Source organism: Phacochoerus africanus, chromosome 6 (assembly GCF_016906955.1).
Source record: "Phacochoerus africanus isolate WHEZ1 chromosome 6, ROS_Pafr_v1, whole genome shotgun sequence".
NCBI classification, from domain to species: domain Eukaryota; kingdom Metazoa; phylum Chordata; class Mammalia; order Artiodactyla; family Suidae; genus Phacochoerus; species Phacochoerus africanus.
In genome coordinates, this window is record NC_062549.1 from 34,184,289 (window position 1) to 34,192,294 (window position 8,006).

Below are 8,006 nucleotides of genomic sequence, written 5' to 3' on the forward strand. Positions count from 1 at the left end.
AAAGCATGTGACTAGAATTTATTACCCTCATCTCACTTTCACGCGTGCCCATATCTGTGTACTTGCGCGTGTGCAGGGCCAGCATGTGCTCGCACCTGCGTGCATGCCAGGGTTGCCCCTCTCCCAGGGCTGCTGCCTTGCCTGGTGGAGACCATGGTTTTCTTTCCTGGGGGCAGAGCAACTGCCGGGCGGGCTGATTTGGAGCCACCAAGCCTCTTGGCTGCTGGGCCCTGGGGGTGGCGTCAGCCTGAGAAGGGAGGACAGAGGGGCTGGCGAGGGAGCACGCCAGAGGCACGTGTATTTGGAGCCCTGACTCAGCTCAGTGTCTCCCCTCTGGGCCTCTGCCTCCTGGTTCCTGGAGTGAGGCCATCGCTCGGGCCTGGCTCTGGCTCCCAGCTGAGCGCCCCCAGCCCATTCTCCCGGATCACAAGGGAGCCCTTCTTGGGGGCTGGAGGCTGGGGTCTGCTCCCTAGTGACACTCTATGGAGTATAGATGTTTCTTGGAGCCTTCCTCGTTGTCATTCCCACAGCCACTGCCCCTTCTCTAGCTGCCCGACTTTGCTCCCTCCTGGCCCCCCCACTGATGCTAGCCACACAGGCCCAGAAAGGCCCTGCTTGCTCTGTGCACGCCCCTCCCCCACCCCAACGGAGGCCCAGATTTCTATGGAAGAGAAAAAGTAGCAGCGCTCACTCACCAAGAAACCATAAGAAGGGTGGGGGCTCACCTGCAGCCTCCCAGTTCCCAGTATAAATCTAATCTGGATGGAAGCTGATACCTGTACAGAGGTTCAATAAAAAGGCCCCCACAGGAATTCCCATGGTAGCTCAGAGGAAACAATTCCGACTAAGAACCATGAGGATGCAGGTTCGATCCCTGACCGTGCTCAGTGGGTTAAGGATCTGGCGTTGTGGTGTAGGTCATAGATGCGGTTTGGATTTGGGGTTGTTGTGGCTGTGGCATAGGCCGGCGGCTGTAGCTCCAATTCGACCCCTAGCCCGGGAACCTCCACATGCTGCAGGATGGGCCCTAAGAAGCAAAAAAAAAAAAAAAAAAAAAAAAAAAGGGCCCCAGCTGTCAGCTGACTCCCGAATTGCTGACTGGACAGACAGGTCTTTGCTCGTTTACTGTTTAAACTGTTAATCCTTCTGTGAAATGTACCCCCACCTTGTTTATCCCCTTGTTAAATTGGAAGACTGCACAAACACATCTAGTAACCCAGGAAAATGACAATGCTCCCGGCCTCAGGACTGAGGTTATCAGGGGGAGACTCCCAGACAGATCCATCTCTAAGTGGTAAAGCAGACATGCTTCTAGAAACTTCTCAGCCCTGGACAGGCACCAAGAAAGGGGTCCAGCTCACAATTCTGGCTCTTTTAGCTTTTCGCCAAGTGGTCTCTGAGTTCTTCAGCTGCAAAAGCCTGCCATTTTAGTAAAAACATGATGGATTTTTTTTGCTGCTGTTGTTAGTAGCTGAAGTAGGAGCTCTTTTTTTTTTTTTTTTAAATGACACATTTTGAAAATAATTATCTTGAATAAAACCAAGGAGGTGTGAAGGAGTCTTTATCTCAGATTTTTAGGACCCAGAATGCAGATTTTTAGGACTGTTCTGTGCACAGGTGCCATGCTTATAGGATGGCATGATAAACGTGCAGATGGCCTTCCTGTGTTGGTGGGACGCCTAAGAGCCCACGATGGGGAATGCAGTTGCTTCACCATCTCCCCCAGCTCCCAGAGGCCCAGACCTGGTCCCAGTTACTGTGTCCTCCATACCTGGCTCTGTATATCCTGCCTGAGACTTCTCGGTGACCTTGACCCAGTGGTCTTCTTCCTCACCTTCAAGTCCACTGTAATTACTTATCTTCTGAAAGCCTTTCTGTTTAGCCCAGGTCTCCCCCACAGAGACAGCAAGCTGCAGGAGTGCAGGTGCTCGTCGGCTTGCTCACTGCCGTGCCTCTAGTCCTTAGCTCAGAGCCTGGCAAGCAGTCGGCGCACTATCGCTAGCTGCTGAATGAATGAGTTGAATGGCGTTAGCTCTGCATCCCAATTCTGGTTTTCTGAGGATGTTCTGCTTCCACCGCCACCATGGTTCCAGGTGCTTTTAATTTGGTTCCCCATCAGAGAAAGGGGGGAACATGGGAGGTCGGAGTTTCCATTGTGGCTCAGCGGATTATGGACATGATGTTGCCTCTATGAGGATGCCAATCCCTGGCCTTGCTCAGTGGTTAAAGATCTGGCATTGCTGCAAGCTGCGGTGTAGGTCACAGATGCAGCTCGGATCTGGTGTTGCCCTGGCTGTGGCATAGGCTGCCCTGGCTGTGGCATAGGCAGCTGCAGCTCTGATTCAATCCCCAGCCCAGGAACTTCCATATGTTACAGATGCAGCCATAAAAAGAACTTAGGAGACACTCAGGGCATGGGTAACAGGCCTCCCCATCTCAGAAGGCTATTGTGAGGATTACAGGTGATCATTTCTGGCGTACTGGTCCTTAAAGGATGTTAGAAGATCATATTTATTTGTTGTGTTGTATTTAGAAGTCAGAAAACTCACCAGGATCTGTTGCCACTGCTCATTTCGGTGGTAAGATTCATGCAAGCCTACTCTGATAAAACAACCTCCAGATGACATGGCTTAGACAAAATAGAGGTTTATTTGCCTGATGGTCAGCAATCCAGAGCTTTTAGGGAGGCTCTACCATTCTCTTTGCACAGATTCCATCTCTAATTCCCAAGCTGCTTTAGCTTTTGTGATCTTCCAGTTGATAGGAAATTGGAAAGGGAGACAGGGGAGCACACACCCAATTAAGAGGACAGAAATAACTTCTGCTTATACTTCACCAGCCAAAATTCAGTCACATGACCACCCTGGCTGCAAGGGAAGCAGGGAAATGTAGTCTTTAGCTGAGCAACCATGTTTCCACCTAAAACTCTTATTATGGAGGAAGAGAAGAATGGATATTGGAGAATGCCTAGCAGACTTTGCTGCTGCAAGATTATAAACCTGGTGAAATCAGAGATTCCATGAGTTTTCTGCAGCTGCTCATGATATCGTAGATGATGCTGGTCTTCTCCTGGCCTCACACACGGCTGTCTGTTTCTACCACCCAACCAGTCAACGAACCTAGTTCATGCTTTGGTGAAACCTGAAATTACAAGAGGCAGAAGAGAAAAATCAGTTTTTTTTTTTTTTTCTTTTTTGTCTTTGTTGTTGTTGTTGTTGTTGTTGCTATTTCTTGGGCCGCTCCCGCGGCATATGGAGGTTCCCAGGCTAGGGGTTGAATCGGAGCTGTAGCCAGCGGCCTACGCCAGAGCCACAGCAACGCGGGATCCGAGCCGAGTCTGCAACCTACACCACAGCTCACGGCAACGCCGGATCCTTAACCCACTGAGCAAGGGCAGGGACTGAACCTGCAACCTCATGGTTCCTAGTCGGATTCGTTAACCACTGCGCCACGACGGGAACTCCCAGTTTTTGAATCATAATCACATGAACAGGAGTGGATTATGGAAAAGCCCACAGCCATGTGTGGGGAGCCCAGTAAATCAGTACTACTCAAAGTGTGGTCCATGGGGGAATTGCCTTCATAGCTCAGGGGTTAGCAAACCCGACTAGGATCCAGGGGAATTTGGGTTCAATCCCTGTCCTCGCTCAGTGGATTAAGGATCCAGCATTGCCATGAGCTGTGGTGTAGGTCGTAGATGCGGCTTGGATCCCACGTTGCTGTAGCTGTGGTGTAGGCCGGCAGGTGCAGCTCCGATTCAACCCCTAGCCTGGGAACTTCCATATGCCACAGGTATTGCCCTAAAAAGAAAAGAAAAAAGGAAAAACAAAGCGTGGTCCATGGGTCCATACTGATGTGGTGTGGGCATAAACATGGCCCCTGTGCTCGTCCTTTCCTCCAAGGGTCTCCCCTTCCCCTTAAGCCTCCCAGCCTGGATTCTTTGCCTCACCTATAGGCTCCCTCAGGCCCCTTCCCCAGGTGGCTTTCTGAACTCCAGGCCCTTGTGTATACCTGCCCCCTGGGTCATCTGCCCTCGGAGGCCCCACAGACACCTTAAATCCATGTCCCAAACAGGCTCATCACTTCCCTCTCACCCAAGCCCACTCTCTTCTTGGACCCTGAGACGAACACCCCCCCCCCCGCCCCCCTTACATCTACTCAACAGCCCACAGCAGAAACCTGGAGCTATTTCCTCTCCTCTGTCTCCCTCAATCCCACACCCTCTCTGCCACCCAGTCCTGCCCACAGTCCCGAGTCTATACTCTTCTTGCCATCACCTCGACTCCAGTCACTACCACCTAGTGCCTAGATTCTAACTGTGTTCCAGTCTTGTCCTCCCTGTCCATTCTTCACACTGCAGCCGGATGTTGGTTCTAAAAGCTTGATTCAATCTGTTTCTTCCCTTTCTTCTTCTTTTTTTTTGGTCTTTTTTGTCTTTTTAGGGCCCCACCACTGACATATGGAGGTTCCCAGGCTAGGGGTCTAATCGGAGCTGTAGCTGCTAGCCTACGCCACAGCCGCAGCAACGCCAGATCCAACCTGCATCTGCCACCTACTCCACAGCTCACAGCAACGCCAGAGCCTTAACCCACTGAGCGAGGCCAGGGATCGAACCTGCAACCTCATGGTTCCTAGTCAGTTTTGTTTCTGCTGTGCCAGGAACTCCAGTTTCTTCCTTTGTAAAATCCTTCAGTGGTTCCCCACTGGCCTGGCTCCTGCTTACCCGTCCACTTTCCTCTCTCTTTGCTGGTCTTTAAAGTGGTGCCAGGCTTCCTCTAACAACCTTCTGGCTTTGCTCCGTGCTTCGCCCTGAGGTACTTCCGTGTTTGCCTGGCCGAACTCTAGGGCTTGGCTCATGTGCTGCCTCCTACAGGAAGCCTTTCCAGAGCATCCGGAGTAGGGAGCACCCCTTGTACGTGCCCCACTGTGTTCTCTGTCCTGCAACTTTGGGAAGCAGGTGAATGTGTGTTTCCTTGTCTGTCTCTTAGTTTAAACAGGGAGCTCCTTAAGGTCTGGGGCTGGATTATTCACTGGAGGTATTTTCAGCTTCTGGCTCAGGGTCTAATTCGCAGACGATGTGTCCCTTTATGCTTTGTTGAATGAATGAATCACCCTGATGCTGGGTCCCCATATGCGCAGCCACCTGAGGGTGCTGTGGGCTGAGAAGGTTTGGGCGCCTCTGCCCTGATTTCCTCACTGCTCTTATTTACGGCTCTGGGCTGCCTGACCTAAGGGCAGATTGCAGGACTGGCTTAGGAGGCTTCCTTGGTGAGGGCGGGCTGGGGGCAGATCTGGGCAGCAGTGGGGAAGCAAGGGATGGCAGGACCCCGTGGCTCACAGAGGGGTCAGCAGGTTCAGAGCCGGTCTGGGAGGACTGGGAAGAGGGAAGACGGGGTAAGGGGGTGGGGGGAACCCAGCTCAGACGCCCCTAGGGGCTGCACTCCTTGAACACAAGTTCAAGGCAGAGCCTCAAGTGTGAGGACGAAGTCCTGCAGAATGGCCACAAGGCCAGAGAAGGGCCTCTGTATTCCTTGTTCTGGAGTCGGATGGGTCTGGATCCTGGGTCCTGAGGTGGAGGTGAGAACCCAGTCCCGGCGCTTAGGTCTGCCCGCCAGGGAGCCAGCAGCCGGGTCTGAGCCTCCGCCCACTTCCCAGGAGGCGTGGCCAGCGCCCCACAACCTGATCACCCGCACCTAGGGCTCCAGGGCAGGAATCAGGGCGACTCCGTCGTGGACACTGTGTGCCAACCACTCTCCTCAGTGTCTGTGTGTTTAGAACCCAGAGTCCATGTGATCTTAACCATGGGGCCAACACAGATGCCATTGGGATTGGGATTGTCCTTCGTAGGTGAGGGAAGGTGCTTAGTCAGGGCCACACATCTGGGCCGAGCAGGGTCTGTCTGACCCCACCGTGCACGTTCTTTCTTCCGCCCAGGGCACTGCACCCTTCCCCAGAGATCAGGGCCTCTCTACAAAATCGGGGGCCAGCTTGTTCCCTTCCTCTGGCTTTGGGGATTCTGCAGCCCACCCTCCATGGCTTTTTGCCAAGACAGAGGTTCTATCCAGCCTATCCTGTGTAGCACATAGATGGATGCACTGGCCTTCCTATAGCTCGGTGTGGCCTCCATGTGCTGTCCCTACCGCCCCAGGTCACAGAGCAGTGTCCCTGGAGATGCCAGCTCTCTGCCTTCTTTCCATGAAGGCCACACATTTTCCCAGAACAGTAGAAATTTCTAAAGGGAGGGCTGGACCTCTGTTTTCTTAGGAACGAAAGAAGCCCCCTCATGCTTAGCTCCAGTCCTTGTTATCAAGAGGAGGTTTGAATCCTTATGAGTTTATGGGCTGTGTGACCCCAGGCAGGTGACTCAACCTCTCCGATCCGCAGTTTGCAGAGTCGTAAAGGTGTTAGACTCTAACTCAGGGAGCTGTTGTGAGGGTTAAAAGAGGCGGTGTGTGGAAAGCCCTGAACAGCCCTGGCGGTTAGTAGGTGCTCGGTCTGTGGCAGCTCGTCACACTGACCGTTGGCTTGATGCCCTCTGCCTACCTCTTGGGAGTTGCATGCTCCTGGCACAGGCACTGGTTCTCTCCTTGGCGTCTCTCCTTTCCCTTTTTAAGGGCATTTCTGCTGCTGCCGGCTGCACAGGCAACTCCAGTTCAGACCCTCTCAGACTCCTGAGATCCTGCCAGCAATCCTGGCTCCAACCAACCCGAGTCCGCTGCTAACATTCCTGGGAACTGTAGTCAGGGATCTGCCCCAAGCGCTGTCCGGGTGTGTCTGAGCCCGGGAGGGAGTGGGCGGAGGGAGGGGAGCAGCAGCTGCTCTTTTGTTAGCCAGCCACCAGCCAGGCGAGGCCAGGGCACAGCCTTTCCAGGCCGGGAACAGGAAACAGGTGGCCTTTGCCAAGGCCCAGATGGGGGTGGGACATGAGGAGGCCCATGCTTGAGCATGGGGAGGTGAGTGGGCGGTGGGATGGAAAGGGCTCCCTTCTGAGTTCCCAGGAGGGCAAATCTAGAGGCCCCCCGGCTGGGTTTCAGGTTGCTTTGGGGTAAGGCAATCAGCTGACTCATGCAAGTGTGTTTTAAAAAGTGTTTAGTCATTGTCTGCCTCTCTGTTAGGGTATAGGACAAGTTGCTGTAACAAAATGACCTCAAAAGACAATAGTACATACGGCAGGATTTTTTTTTCTTTTTTTTTTCTTTTTTGGCTGCATCCACGGCATATGGCAGTTCCCAGGCCAGGGACTGAATCCAAGCCACAGCTGTGAACTATGTCAGAACTGTGGTAATGCCTGTGGCAATGCTAGATCCCTTTACCCACTGCGCTGGGCTGGGGGATCAAGTCAGTGCCTCACAAAGACAACCCCAGGTCATTAACCCACTGCACCATGTACCACAGCAGGAGTTCCTTTGTTTTTTTTTTTTTTTTTCACTTTATGGCCCCGCTCATGGCATATGGAAGCTCCCAGGCCAGGGATTGAGTCCAAGCTACAGCTGCGGCAGTGCCAGAGCCTTTAACTCGCTGCCCCCGGGATTGAACCTAGACCTCCACAGCGACCCAAGCTGCTGCAGTTGGAGTCTTAACCCACTGTGCCTGTGGCAGGATTTTAATGTTCCCTCGTGGGACAGTCTGGCTGGTCCTCACCAAGAGGATGGCTGCGCTGCTTGTGATTATTGGAGAATGCAATTTTCTTCCTTCTTGTGGTTCTCCCATCTCCAAAGACAGATATTCTAAACCTGGGATCTGAACGGGGCTGGTCAGAATTCAGCTTTGAACCTGCATGGGAAAAAATGACATCCTGACTTATGCCATGTGGAAGACAGCATTTCCTTCCATTGTTGACAGGAAGCCTAACGGGAGTACTGGCAGGTATAGTAACAACTAAATGCGACAGGAAAAATATCTGTGATTTCTCTTGTGAAATGACTATTACTTTGAAAGCATGGTAGCTCTTAGATCCATTGCTAGATTGTTCCTTTTTTTTTTTTGTCTTTTTGTCTTTTCTAGGG

The 8,006-nt window shown here is 52.6% G+C and overlaps 1 long non-coding RNA gene across 1 annotated transcript; it reads right to left on the reverse strand.

Annotated features, from left to right (window-relative positions):
* Nucleotides 1-2,630: 2,630 nt before the first annotated feature.
* LOC125128783 (uncharacterized) lies at nucleotides 2,631-6,786 on the reverse strand. The gene is made up of 2 exons (XR_007135315.1): nucleotides 6,544-6,786; nucleotides 2,631-3,141 (listed from the first exon to the last, which is right to left on the reverse strand). It is a non-coding gene; the product is annotated as an uncharacterized LOC125128783 (long non-coding RNA).
* Between the last annotated feature and the right edge of the window lie 1,220 nt (nucleotides 6,787-8,006).